Below are 10,789 nucleotides of genomic sequence, written 5' to 3'. Positions count from 1 at the left end.
GAGGCCAGCCTGGGCTACCAAGCGAGTCCCAGGAAAGGCGCAAAGCTACACAGAGAAACCCTGTCTCGAAAAACGAAAAAAAAAAGATAGAAAGGCTAGAGCGTCAGCTCAGAGGGCTGCGAAGAGGCCGCACCAGCAGCTCTGAAGGAAGAAGAAGAGCCCAGAAGGCCAGGGGCATGGACTTCTCTAGAAGGTGGTTACATCAGCGCATGGCCTCAGAGAGAAGCAGCCTTGATTCTAGCCTCCTAAGGCTTGGGCCTATACCACACACAAGTAAACTGTGTTGCTTCAAGCGGTTTGTTACAGCCACAGTGAGGAACCAATGCAATTTCTTTTTTTTTTTTAATAATTTATTTAACTTTATTTTATGTTCATTGGTGTGAAGGTGTTAGTTCCCCTGGAACTGGAGTTACAGACAGTTGTAAACTGCCACGTGGTGCTGGGATTTGAACCTGGGTCCTCTGGAAGAACAACCAGTGCTCTTAACCACTGAGCCATCTCTCCAGCTCCCCAATGCAATTTCTGACTTGAAGCAACTCCACACAAGTAAATCCAGAAAGCTTTGAGGTGTTGTCCATAAGTAAGAGGCAGTGAAAGTCAGCACTATGGCCATACCTTTATCCCAGCTACTCAGGACTGGAGCAGGATAGCATGAGCTCAGGGCTCAAGGCCAGTATCTTATAGCTTGACAAAAATTAACTCGAAATGTACATGGGCCCTAATGCAGTTAGGAAACTTTCAGAAGAAAAAAAAATCAAAAGAAAAGCCTTACAACCTGGGGCAAAAATAAATAGATTCTTAGATATGACAAAAAAGCACCATTCATAAAAGGCAAATTGGGATTTGGGGTAGAATTTGGGGCAGAGAGATGGCCTAGCCCAGGCAAGACCCTAGGTTCATCCTCCAATACACACACAAAAAGACAGATTAGATAAACTGATCAACGAACGTCACAAAAATCTACAACCTTCTGTTTGAACTGGAAGTGTGTGTGGCTAAGTGAGGGTGTCTTTAGCATTATTGGGGTCCCCTGTCAACCACCAAAGCCAAAAGAGGGGGGAAACATTGTTCTCCAAAAGTTACTATTAATAGAATTAAAAAGTCAGTGGGGCAGGGGTCAGGCACACCTTTAATCCCAGCACTGGGAGGCAGAGGCAGGCGGATCTCTGTGAGTTCGAGGCCAGCCTGGTCTACAGAGGGAGTTCCAGGACAGCCAGGGCTACACAGACAGATGAAGAACAAAAAACAAAACAAAGGGAGAGGGAGAGTTAAGAAGTCGAGATCGGTGGTGCACGCCTATAGTCCCAGCACTCGGGAGAGGGAGGTCTAGGAAGTTTCAGTTCAAGGCCAGGCTGAGATCCGTCCTTAGGAAAGAGAACAGAGACACCAAGAGAAAATATTTGTAAACACTTTCTTCTCTGAGAAAAAGGAATCCTCATGATCACTTGACTTACAACTTCTTTTTCAGCTTTATGATGTGGGAAAGTGATACATGTTCATAGGAACCAGACTTCAGGTGCCTATACCTCTGCCCCCACGCTGGGCAGCTTGGAACTGCAGTAGCTACTGGCCTCCGGGTCAGTGTGGAGTCTACAGTCTGCTGGCTGTGGCACTAGTAGGTCAGCACACATAGTCTTCCAACTTGTGATGCATGTATCATGCATTTAGATTTGATCTCACTGAAAACAGAGGATCGTCTGTATTTGGAGGGTTTGTTTTGTTTTATTGTTCAAGACAGGGTTTCTCTCTGTGTAGCCCTGGCTGTCCTGAAACTCGCTCTGTAGACCAGGCTGGCCTCGAACTCAGAGATCCACCTGCCTCTGTCTCCCTCCTGGGTACTGGAATTAATAAGTCTCAGCAGTAAGGAGCCAGGCACCGGGGTGCACACCTTTAATACAGGCACTTGGGAGGCAGAGCCAAGGGAATTTCTGTGAGTTTGACACCAGCAGCCTGGTTGACAGTGAGTTCCATGCCAGCCAAGGCTACATAGTGAGACCCCACCTAAACACAGAAACAAGCAGACAGGAAGAAGACAAACAACCCAACCTAAAAACGGGCAGGAACTATGGGTGTGGCTTGGCGGAGCACCTGCCCAGCACAAGGAGGCACTGGGTTCAATCCACCACCCTCTATCCCTGCCACCAAAGTCCAGAGATCTAAACAGACATTTCACCAAGAAGGATATATGAATGGCATATCCTGAAAAGAGGTTCATTGCTAGGGAAATGAACATCTGAACTGTGGAAAATGTAAAAGAAATGTGGTGATATTTTATATGTGCTTTAATAAAGTTTGCCTGGAGATCAGAGGAAATAGCAAGCCATTTTAAGTCAACAAAGAAGTCAGGCAGCGGTAGCACATGCCCTTAATCCAATCACTTAGCAGGCAGGGTCTCTGTGTGTTCAGGTCACACTGGAAACAGAGCTAAGTGTGGTGACACACGCCTTTAATCCCAGTACCAACTATAGAGACATGAAGGTCTGTACAGACAGAAAGTGACAGAGCTGTGTAGGAAGACGAAGTGAGGTAGCTGGGCTAAGAGAGCCAATGAGAGGGCAGAATAGCAAGGCAATAAAGGTGTGGATAAGACAGAAAGTGGCTCACATTTGGAAGCTGCAGAGTTGGTGAGGTAAGGTTGGCTGGTGGCTTTCCCTATTTCCTTGATCTAAGGCTTTCACCCCTATATTTGGCTCCGTGTTTTTTTTTTATTTAATAAGACCATTTAGAAATCTGTCTACAAAGAAATGCACTATCTCTTCTACCAGAGGGTTAAGTAAGACAAAACTTCATTTTTAAAAATAGTAAAGATGTGGGTGGGGAAGGGATTGGGAGAGAGGAGGGAAAACCTCATTGAGATGCAATATATGAGAGAAGAATAATTTTTTAAATTTAATTTAATATTTAATTTAAAATTTAAAGAATAGTGGGGTGTGGTGGTTCACGCCTTTAGTCCCAGCACTCAGGAGGCAGAGGCAGGTTGATCTAGCCAGCCTACTCTACAGAGTGAGTTCCAGGACAGCCAGAGCTCCATAATAGAGAGACCCTGTCTCAAAAAAGAGAAAAAAAATGCTGCTTGGCAGAAATTCAAATTCCTCCAGGGTCAGAACTTCTTGAAATCAAACTATATGCTCAAAGTTGCATTATACTTACCAGCTGAGTGACTTTGAATTAGCCACTCCTGTAGATGCAAGGCTGAGCTCTGACCCCTTTTCATTAAGAACAAAAAACCCACCCGGTGGTGTGGTGGCGGCACATGCCTTTAATCCCAGCACTTGGGAGGCAGAGGCAGATGGATCTCTGTGGGTTTGAGGACAGCATGATTTCCAAGACAGCCAGGGCTACACAAAGAAACCCTGTTTTAAAAAACAATAACAATAATAATACTGATGACAATAAACCTAGCAGGAACCCACGGGTGTACTTGCCTGCTTGATCTGATATAGCTGTGCATCTTTCTGCCCAAGTAAAACTTTTTGCCTTGCTGAAGTACTTAGGATTGGCTGATCATTTTCTTAAAACCCTGGACCTATTTCTAACATAAACATGGGACCACGTACCACCTAAAACCCTATGGGCCAAAATCAGCCTTCCTCCCCCTAAGCTGATGACCTCAGTTATTCATTTCAATAACAGGGTGTCACAGACCAAGCGACAATTTTGGAGGCTATAGGTAGCTGGGACTTACATCAGACAGTCATTTACAGACTAAAGGAGACAATCATAAGACAAATAGATTCTCTTCCACAGTTCACATTTAAAAACAAGTATAAAGACAATTTGACAATAAGGGCATAGACAAAGTGGTCTCCTGTAAACTCCTGCTAAAAGAAAGTGCAAGTTCCCCTCATGTCAAAGAGGGCTTCTGAGAATGACGGCCAGGAAAATGTGTCCTACACCCTCCTGTAGCCAGAAACACACAAACAGAATCTGGAAGTGTAAAGTATCAGCAGGGGCTCAGGGAGGCACACATGTCGGAGTTGTACAGCTGCCTGCGGCCAGTGGGACCAGCGATTCCGTCAATCACTGTGTCAAGCATCACCTGGGGACTCACAGCAGGGTAGACAGCATTGTAGAGAAAAATAGGTACCATTCCTGGTCTGCGTCTCTCTGGAGTATGTGTCCATCCTGGGGAAACAGCAGGCAAAGGACAAGAGATGTGCTACAGGGATGTGAAGGCCAGGAAAGACAGAACGGCTCTGGGACAGAATGAGGGACAGGGCAGCGGGTGACAGACAAACACAAAAATAGATGTGAATAATTGGGGCTGAGCAGAGGGTTTGGATGCAGTTACAGGTTAGATGGGGCACTGGATCTGTGGTATTTCCCTAACATTGAAGGTCATGCTGTGTTTACTGCTCAGCAAGTCCTTTGACTTCAGAAATATTCTCTTAGGTGGTCAGGGTAATGAGCATCATGCCTACAGCATCATTTTTTAATTTTTATTAATGTGAGTGTGTGTGCACGCATGCGCACATGAGTTTTCATGTACCACGTGTAGGTGCCTTCAATGGAAGTCAGAAGGTGTCAGACCCCCTGGAACTTGAGTTATAGGTGGTTATGAGGTGACTGACGTGGATGCTTGGAACTGAACCTGGGTCCTTTGCAAGAGCAGTAAGTGCTCTTGACCACTGGGCCTTCTCTCCAGCCCTAAGCTTTATTCTTTCTTAAAGTGTGAGCTGCACAGGATATGGCTGTTACTGATTATTTCAAACTCCTCCAACCTCACTGTGCCCAGGAACTGGGCCCAGTTATAAATACCATACCTGGCTCTGCAAACTAATTATTGAATGATGCACAGATATCTTATGTATAAACATCTATAGTCAGGTTTACATTACACATGCTTTATCCATGTTGCATATGTTCATATATGTATATAGCATGGAGACAGAACTCTGAGGAAAAACGTCAAAACTGGGTGAGTGCATGTAGGAGATATTCGAACTTCTACAGGATTTTTATTTGAAAGTATGCTTTACATTAGGAGTTTCTAAAACCAATAAATGTAATTCTTCACACTAACAAATTCAAGGAGAAATATGATCATTTCAATAGAAGCAGAAAAGACAGTTAATAGAATTTCATCACCGCACATGACTTATAAGAGAGGAGCTCCCAGGAGAATGGAAGAGAACGGCCTTTAATCCAATAAAACGCACCTACAAGGGCTGGAGAGATGGCTCAGCGGTTAAGAGCACTGACTGTTCTTCCAGAGGCCCTGAGATCAATTCCCAGCAACCTCACGGTGGCTCACAACCATCTGTAATGAGATCTGGTGCCCTCTTCTGGCATGCAGTCATACATGCAGACAGAACACTATACATAATAAACAAATCTTTTAAAAAAAAAATTGCACCTACAAAACCCTACATAAGCCAGGTGATGGTGATGCATGCCTTTAATCCCAGCACTCAGTAAGTAGGCAGAGGCAGGCAGATCTCTGTGAGTTCAAGTCAGCCTGGCCAAAGGAGCGAATTCCAGGACAGCCAGGACTACACAGAGAAACCTGGTTGCTGTGGGATGTTCTGTATGGCAAATGTGTTGCTGATTAGTCATTAAATAAAACACTGTGGCCAATGGCTAGGCAGGAAGTGTAGGCGGGACAAGGAGGAGAATAAAGCTGGGAAGTGGAAGGCTGAGTCAGAGAGACACTGCCAGCTGCCATGATGACAAACAGCATGTGAAGATGCCGGTAAGCCACGAGCCACGTGGCAAGGTATAGATTAATAGAAATGGATTAATTTAAGCTATAAGAACAGTTAGCAAGAAGCCTGCCACGGCCATACAGTTTGTAACCAATATAAGTCTCTGTGTTTACTTGGTCGGGTCTGAGGGGCTGTGGAACTGGCAGGTGACAGAGATTTGTCCTGACTGTGGGCCAGGCAGGAAAACTCCAGTTACAAATGGCGTCCAACGTGGTGGCAAGAGTTTCCACCTAAAACTGAGAAAAAAGATTCTAAAACGGAGCTAAAAACAGTTCCTAATTGTCTCTCTCAAATGAGCAGCAGCTGCTGGTTTGAGCTCCTTGTGGGTTTCTGGTGTGCGTGCTTGACCTGCAGTTTGGCGGGAATGAGGCCTCTGCAAGTGGCACATTAAGCTGTGTGGTGGATTTAGCCTTTGCAGGTATAAAACGTAAAAAGAGGTTTCTAGACTACACGCTGCTTGGATAAAAGCATAGACCCATGATAGCTCCCAGAGCTGGTGGTAAACGTAGCCATGATGGGAAGCTGAGGTGGGCGGAGCCAGCAGCCACAGCTGCTGCAGCTTAAAGCAATAGATTCACAATAAGACAGATTCAGATGTAATAGTTTACAATGTGTGTAAAATATACATAGGCTTGAAAGAGACAAAAAAGGTGATATATAAAGTTATATAAACAAATACATAGTTTTAAAAAATAAAGTCTTTAAAGAGACAGTAAAGGTAGTATAAAAAAATAAGCCACGTAAAAATGGATATTACACAGAGAATCTGGATTGTGTTGTCTTTGGGATTTTTAACTGCAGAAAAACATTTGATTGTAAAAGCTGTTGAGTTATGCCAAAATGTATATTTTAAAGATACCTTGACTTCAAAATTTGGATATAAGGATATATTGCTTTGGAAAAGAGTCTCTTTTGTTTCCACAGAAAGCCAGAGGCTATGGATTTGTTCCAGATTAAGATACATCAGGTTTGACCAGCCAAGACCCCCTGAAAGGTCTCCTATGACACCATGGCCCAGATGATCCAACATCCAGAATCGTTTCAAGGCAACTGGCTCAGACGATGCAGCCTCATGGACTATTCCATAATCCTAAAATTTTCTTTGTTTCCCCATAAGATACAGCGCCCCCCTCCAGCAGGAAGTAGTAAGAGAAGCTACGCCCAAATTCCCAAATTATATGTAATTTTACTTTGTTAAGGTTAAAACCTTACTTTTTGAAAAAAAAAAAAAGCGGGAAGTGCTGTGGGATGTTCTGTATGGCAAATGTGTTGCTGATTGGTCAATAAATAAAACACTGATTGGCCAGTGGCTAGGCAGGAAGTGTAGGCGGGACAAGGAGGAGAATAAAGCTGGGAAGTGGAAGGCTGAGTCAGAGAGACACTGCCAGCCGCCATGATGACAAACAGCATGTGAAGATGCCGGTAAGCCACGAGCCACGTGGCAAGGTATAGATTAATGGAAATGGATTAATTTAAGCTATAAGAACAGTTAGCAAGAAGCCTGCCACGGCCATACAGTTTGTAACCAATATAAGTCTCTGTGTTTACTTGGTCGGGTCTGAGGGGCTGTGGAACTGGCAGGTGAGAGAGATTTGTCCTGACTGTGGGCCAGGCAGGAAAACTCCAGTTACACCTGGTCTTGAAAACAAACAAACAAACAAACAAAAAAAAAACCCTACACAAACAGCAATCTCAGTAATTAACAGTTGAAAATAATTTTTTGAACCAGAAGTAGGTAGATGCCCATAGCTGCTGATCTGCTCATTGTTGTACTGGGGACACTAGAAACTAGGAAACAATATGTAATGAGTAAGTAGACATTTAAAAAAATGAAACAGGGCAGGGCAGAAGAGATGACTCCATGGTTAAGAGGATTTGCTAGGGGGGTTGGGTTTTTGTTTCTGTGTGTTTGGTTTGGGGGTTTTTTGTTTGTTTGGTTTGGTTTTTTGGTTTTTCAAGACAGGGTTTCTCTGTGTATCCCTAGATGTCCTGGAACTCACTCTGTAGACCAGACTGGCCTGGAACTCAGAGATCCGCCTGGCTCTGCCTCCCGAGTGCTGGGATTGAAGGCGTGCGCCACCACCGCCTGACCAGATGTTCTTATAGATGACCTGGGTTTGGGTGCCATGACCTACACTGGTTGTAGTTCACAATAATCCATAATTCCAGTTCTAGGGGGATCTGATGTCTTCTTCTGACCTCCGTGGGCACCAGGCCTGCATACTGTGCACATGCATAGTTACAGAGAAAACACTCATACATACAAAAATTAATCTGAAGCAGCAGCAGCAGCAGCAGCAGCAATCCAGGACTGGAGAAATGGCTTGGCGGTTAGGAGCACTGCTGCTCTCCCCAAGACACAGCTTCCGTTCCCAGTACCCACGAGGTGGCTAAGAATCTAGTGATTACCGTTCTAGGGGGTCTGACATCCTCCTCTGGCCTCCGTAAACACGGCACACAGGTGGTACACAGGCACACATGTACACAAAATATCCAAACACTTAAAACATTTTTTTTAATTTTATAAATGAAACCTATTAGTCTTCGCAGATAGAACCATGCTCTCGGCAAGCTTAAAAGAACTAAAGATAGGATTTTAGAATTAGTAACAGAGTTTAGCAAGCTTGTTTATACCTGGTCAATATGCAGAAGTCAGTTACGCTTCTGCAATCTTTAGAAAATGCAGTATTAATCTTCAGAGTTAATAAAACTTAAAATCAAATATGGATAAATAACCCTACCAAACGAGACTAATTCTCCATCTAAGGACCCATGAAAACATCAATGGAGAGATGTGCTCAGACGTTGGAAGAATCAAAACTATGTGCCGCGGACTGGGTCTCAGTAGGGCCACCAGACCAAGAGAGAAGGGGGGGGGGAAGGTGCTCAGGATAATTGGGATTCGGCGATGACAGACAGACACCAGAGTATGCTGTGAAACTGCTGCAATTTTACTGAACATCAGGTTGAGATTTTATACAATCTTAACAAGGAATTAAGTCCAGGGGCAAAAGGAAAGAAATAGACGCAATCTTTTGTGGTCACACAATGTGGTTTTCAGAATGATTAATCCTTTCAGACAGAGACATGCTGTGGCCTGAACCCTAAGAGCCAGATCACGTACTCAATAACTAGTGATCCATTTCTAGTAATTTATTAAAGACAGTTACAAAGTCCTCACCAAGAGCCTTAGCCCACCTCTTTAGCACAGGTGCTATACCCCTCAATATAGCTGACCTTGTCTGCCTATCATATGTACACCATACCTTTCTGCTTCTAACCAGCCTTTCCATAAAAGGCAACTGATTCCACAACATTCTTTTCCCCCATGATTTACCCAACCAATTCCCTTCATAGTCATAAGCCCCTGTAAAAGGGGGTGGATCTAAGTAATTTCTACTTCTGTGATTTCAACGAGGGGGTGTCCACTATTTCCCATTAATACGGTATTGAATGTACACTCCAACCATTCTTGTGGGAGTTGCCAGTTTCCTAAGTTCTCTTTCTTGTGAGTTTGCATGAGCTGAGTGAGGGCTACCTAACAATCTTTTTACTTTTACATTTTCTTCCTTAGAATCTGTGGGAACCTGAATCATTAGCTCTTTCTTTTCTAATCTATCCATGAGTGCCCCCACTGAAGTAGGGGTTTTTTGTGCTATCTGCCCAAGGGCTTGAATCACTGGGGGCGGTGCCGGTGTAACAGTTGAGGAGTTATCAGGTACGTCAAGCGAGGGTCTACGGGAGTCCAGGCACAGGGAGGTTGTTGTTGTCAGGAAAGAAGAAAGAAGCAGGAGTCTTGCCAACCATCCACGGAAGGCTGGTCTTTAGGGAACAATGTATCCAGGAACCATTGCTCGGGCTGATTGCCAGGGGACCGCGGGGGGGGGGGGGGGGGGGGGGGGGGGGGGGGGGGGGGGGGGCGGCGCTCGAGAGACACGTGCCCCCCTTCCTCGTGACACCACCAGATCGGCATTTGTCACACGGGCGACACCGTCGCAGGTGTGGCAACTATGGCAACATGGAATCTCTCCAAACTGCCTATACCAACTTTTTGTTTGTTTGTTTTTTGGCTTTTGGAGGATGGTTGTTGTTTGTTTGAGGGTTGTTTTTTTTTTTTTTCATTTTTTTTTTTTTTTTTGAGGGGATGAGTTGTTGTTTAGACAGAATCTCTCTACACAGCCCTAGCTGTCCCAGAACTCGCTCTGTAGACCAGCCTGGCCTTAAACTCACAAAGATCCACCTGCCTCTGCCTCCCGAGTGCTGGGATTAAAGGTGTGCGCCACCATGCGCAGACAATCATTTTCTAACATTTGACACCCACTCTAAAATTTCCATAGGAATGCTGTCAGGAGAGAAAGAGACCATCCCTGAAGCAGTGCAGAGAACATGCCCTCCACAGATCGGCAAGAAGACCAAGAGGGGGCTGGAGAGGGGGCTCAGAGGTTAAGAGCACTGGCTGCTGTTCCAGAGGTCCTGAGTTCAATTCCCAGCAACCACATGGTGGCTCACAACCATCTAGGATGAGATCTGGTGCCCTCTTCTGGTGTGTAGGCATACATGCCAGAACTCTGCATACATAATAAATAAATAAATAAGAAAGAAAGAAAGAGAGAGAGAGAGAAAGAAAGAAAGAAAGAAAGAAAGAAAGAAAGAAAGAAAGAAAGAAAGAAAGAAAAAGAGAAAGAAAGAAAGAAAGAAAGAAAGAAAGAAAGAAAGAAAGAAAGAAAGAAAGAAGACCAAGAGGAAGAATAAGGAACTCAGGGGCAAGCTGGTCATGGGGGCACAGGCCTGGAATCCCAGCGCCAGGAGGCTAGCACGGGAAGTTCATCAGTTCATGGCCAGTCTATGCTAACCCATCTTGAACCAACAGAGAAGAATCCCAGTGCAGTGGCACACACCCATAACCCCAGAACTTGGGAGATGGAGCAGATGGATCAAGAATTCAAGATCAGCTGCCAGGTGTTTGTGTCACATGCCTTTAATCTCAGCACTTGGAAGGCAGAGGCAGGCGGATCTCTGTGAGTTCGAGGCCAGCCTGGTCTACAGAGCGAGTTCTAGGATAGCCAGGGCTACACAGAGGGACC

The sequence above is a fragment of the Peromyscus californicus genome, unplaced genomic scaffold, assembly GCF_007827085.1.
Source record: "Peromyscus californicus insignis strain IS unplaced genomic scaffold, ASM782708v3 Scaffold_15__1_contigs__length_86483966, whole genome shotgun sequence".
Taxonomy (NCBI): domain Eukaryota; kingdom Metazoa; phylum Chordata; class Mammalia; order Rodentia; family Cricetidae; genus Peromyscus; species Peromyscus californicus.
This window is presented reverse-complemented; position numbering follows the sequence as displayed.